Source organism: Tenrec ecaudatus, chromosome 1 (genome assembly GCF_050624435.1).
Source record: "Tenrec ecaudatus isolate mTenEca1 chromosome 1, mTenEca1.hap1, whole genome shotgun sequence".
Classification (NCBI taxonomy): Eukaryota; Metazoa; Chordata; class Mammalia; order Afrosoricida; family Tenrecidae; genus Tenrec; species Tenrec ecaudatus.
In genome coordinates this window covers 204,182,069-204,185,630 of record NC_134530.1, presented here as the reverse complement: position 1 = coordinate 204,185,630, position 3,562 = coordinate 204,182,069, and the positions used below count along the sequence as shown (strand labels likewise).

General features: G+C 46.7%; 1 pseudogene; it reads right to left on the bottom strand.

The window, feature by feature from the left end:
* Positions 1–1,361: 1,361 nt before the first annotated feature.
* Positions 1,362–2,173, bottom strand: LOC142439332 (potassium channel subfamily K member 17 pseudogene; annotated as a pseudogene).
* Between the last annotated feature and the right edge of the window lie 1,389 nt (positions 2,174–3,562).

Sequence of the window (3,562 nt, the reverse complement as noted above, 5' to 3'; positions counted from 1 at the left end):
AATTCAGGGAAGGCTGAATATTTGTGGAGACTTGTTAGGGATTAAGGGGTCCACAGAACATCACAGGCATTTGCACTTGCATGTAATGTGGCTTTAACTCAGAGTTAAAGTTTAGTTCATACAACAGAACTAAACACTGCCTTGTCCTGCTTCATCCCCATAATAGTTATGTGTGAGCCCACATTTGCCACCACTGTACCAGTCTGTTTTGTTGAGAGTTCAGCTTTGTTTCTGCCCCTCTACTTTACCAAGCATGATACCCTTCATCAGCACTGGTCTCTAATGATAACACGCTGGAAGTATGTGAGATGAAGTCTCATCATTCTTGTCTCTAAGGAGCATTTTGCTTGTATAGCTTCCAAGATGGATTTGTTTTTTCTCTTGGTAGTTCATGGAATTTATAATATCCTTTGTCAGCAACATTGTTCAAATCCAATATTCTTTGCCAGCACCATCATTCAAATGCAACATGTCTTTAGAAGGCATATGAAGTGATTTAAAAATTCCAGGGCTTGGAATAAACCAAAATCTCTGCCGATGAGTGAATGCAGACTCATAGTGACCACAGAGGACCAAGCAGAATGGCGCCTATGAAAGGTTAAGACCACAACTCGTTACGGGGGTCGAAAGGCCTGTGCAGTAGATTCATCCAACACAATGTGTCATTGATCTCTTAACTGCTGCTTCCATGAGCATTGATCCTGGTTCCAAGCAAAAGAAAATTGTTGATAATTTCAATATTTCAATGTGTTCTCTATCCTGATATTACCAATTAGTCTAGTTATGAGGACTTCTATTTTATTTTTTATTTAGCTCAGTGAAACACTTGTTTGGCTTTAAGAACACATCGGGGGATCTTTTTGGTTTAAAGATTATTGCAGGGCAATCATTTCAGAGTTTCATTCACTGCTACCCCCTTCAAACCCCACCCCTCCCTCTGCTCTCTTGGCTCCAGAAATTCTAGAGTCTCTGAGAATTTGAAATTCTGTTCTGCATCCCCATGCTTTGATCAGGATTCTTCTATGAAATCCTTGATCAAAATGCTCAGCAGTGGTAGAAGACCATCCAGGTCTTCAGGTCTCATGACAAAGTAGGCAGTCATTCATGGATACAATTACCCACACATGTCCACATCCTCCTCTTCCTGACCCTCCTTGTAAGCCTTCATAGAAGCTGATGGCCACGTTTCTCCACAGAGTGGCTGCTGGGCTCAAACTGCTGACCTCCTGGTTAGCAGCTGAGTGCTTAAGTACAGTGCCTCTGGGGCTCCTGAAAGCTCTATGGGGCAGCTGTACTCAGGGGCTCACCATGAGCTGGATTGACTCTATGGGTTGGGGGGCTGGAGGTGGGTGGCGAGGGAATTAAGAGTAGAGGGTTTCCCTATGCAAACCACTGGCTCCTGGGTCCCTCCCCTCTCTCATGCCAGGCGGTGGCCACTGATTCAACCCTACGTTGGATCCTCTGATCCACACAGGCTTCCTCGCTGGTACTCCGACTTTGGCAATCATGTAGTCGCCAAAGCCCACGGTGCTGAGGGTGATGAAGGCAAAGTAGAAGCCCTCCATGTAGTCCCAGGCCTCCATGGAGGAAAAGAGCAGTGGGGGAAGCAGCAGGAAGAGCAGGACTCCCGCCAGGAGGACACCGCAGCCCGCCAGCCAGCGCGCCTGGCCCGGGTCCCGCAAGGCGCTGCTCAGCTTGTGGGCGAAGCGGTGCATGCCCCTCAGCATGAGGTGGCCCAGGCGGTTGAGTACCACCAGAGCGAAGAAGATGCAGAAGAGGCGGGCAGCCAGCGTGTGGGGTCTCAGGTTGCCATAGCCGATGGTGGTGATAGTGGACACGGAGAAGTAGTAGGAGCCCACCAACTCCCAGCGCTCCATGCTGGTGGTGTTGCCTATGACCAGGGACCCGCTTTTGTACGCTTGGACGATGCCCTGGATCATGGAGTCCAGCGCCGGGCATTCCAGACACGTGAAGTTCCGCAGCAGTGCCCACTCGTCCCTCTGGAAACTGCGCCTGGAGTCCCACTCCAGGGAACCCTCCAGCGTCCAGAACACGCCGGTGCCCAGCGCCAGGTAGGCCAGGTAGACCAGGAGCAGGAGCAGCGTGCCAGGCACCGAGCAGGTGCAGCCCGGACCCCGCCCGCAGGCGCGGGCCGTGCTCTGCTTCTGCACATGATGCAAGGGTCCGGAGCCGGCGTCGGGGGCCCAGGACCCCGTTGGGTTGGTCCCTTCTCTGGTCAGTGCTCCCAGACGGGGTGGGGAGCTGGGGCCTGGGACTGTTCTGCCCCACCCCATACCCTTTTATTTTCTTTACATTGAGTTGTAATCCATACTGGAGGTTGAAATTGTTGATCTTCACCAACGAGTAATTCAAGTCCTCTCACTTTCAGTTATCAACAAAAAGCTGCAACTATTGTAACACAGTGCTCAGAAAATTAAGTTCTTATATGATATATTTTACCATATATAATATATACCCCACAAAACAATGGTTTTTTTAAAGCTATGTATTTATTTACTTAGTTGGTTTCTTTTTTACAAACAACCTTATCACCTTCTGCTCTCCATTACGCTTAATACATTGATGTGTGATTCCATTCTTGGAAACACGTTTCAAAGTCCTCTGTTTGGACGGCAAACTCAACCTCCCTTATTGTTTTCTTCACCTCTTCTACATCATCAGGTCGCTGTTCTTTCATGTTCCTCTTCATTTGTAGGAACAAAAATAAATCTCGTGGAGCAAGGTCAGCTGATTAGGGTGCAGAGAGAAAGAGAAACATGATGATTTTGACAAACACTGGCGCCCTTAGATGGCTGCGTGAGCAGATGCATGCTTGTGGTGACAAAACCAGTCCCGTCTACCACAAATCGGGCCTTTTTAAAATTTTGCGCACTGTTACACTCTTTTTTCAAAACCTCTAAATAGGAAGCTTGGTTTACAGTCTGGCCTAGTAAAACAAACTCCAAATACACTATCCCACTCACATAAAGCAACAACAACAAAACGCAAAACAAATGAACACCATCTTGATCTTTGATTTAACTTGACAGACTTTTGGGGGTGAGATGATAATAGCCTCTTCCTCTGGCTTGATTGGTACTTTGTTTTGGAGTCCTAAGAATAACTTCATGTCTCGTCCCCAGTAATGACCTTGGGGTAAAAGTCTGGGTGGCTTGAGAGATACTCTTTCAAAGCAGGGCGTGTTATCACTCAAATTTCTTTTTCCTGGTCAGTCAGAACATGAGCCACAAGTTTTGCCATGGCCACTCTCATTCCCAAATCTTCTGTTAAAATTAACTGAACAGAGCTCTAAGATAGTCCAGATAATGTCCCCATCTCTTCAATGGTCTGTCATCAGTCTTTGAGCACAAGTGCACACAGTTCATCAACATTTTCTTGCTTTCAGGAAGTTGACACACCTCCAGAATAAGGTTTGTCATCAATCAACATTTTACCGTTTTTAAAAAAATCATTTTTGTCACATTTTTATTAATAAATCTTTTTATTGGGGCTCATAATACTCCTATCAAAATCCATACATACATCAATTGAGCAAAGCACC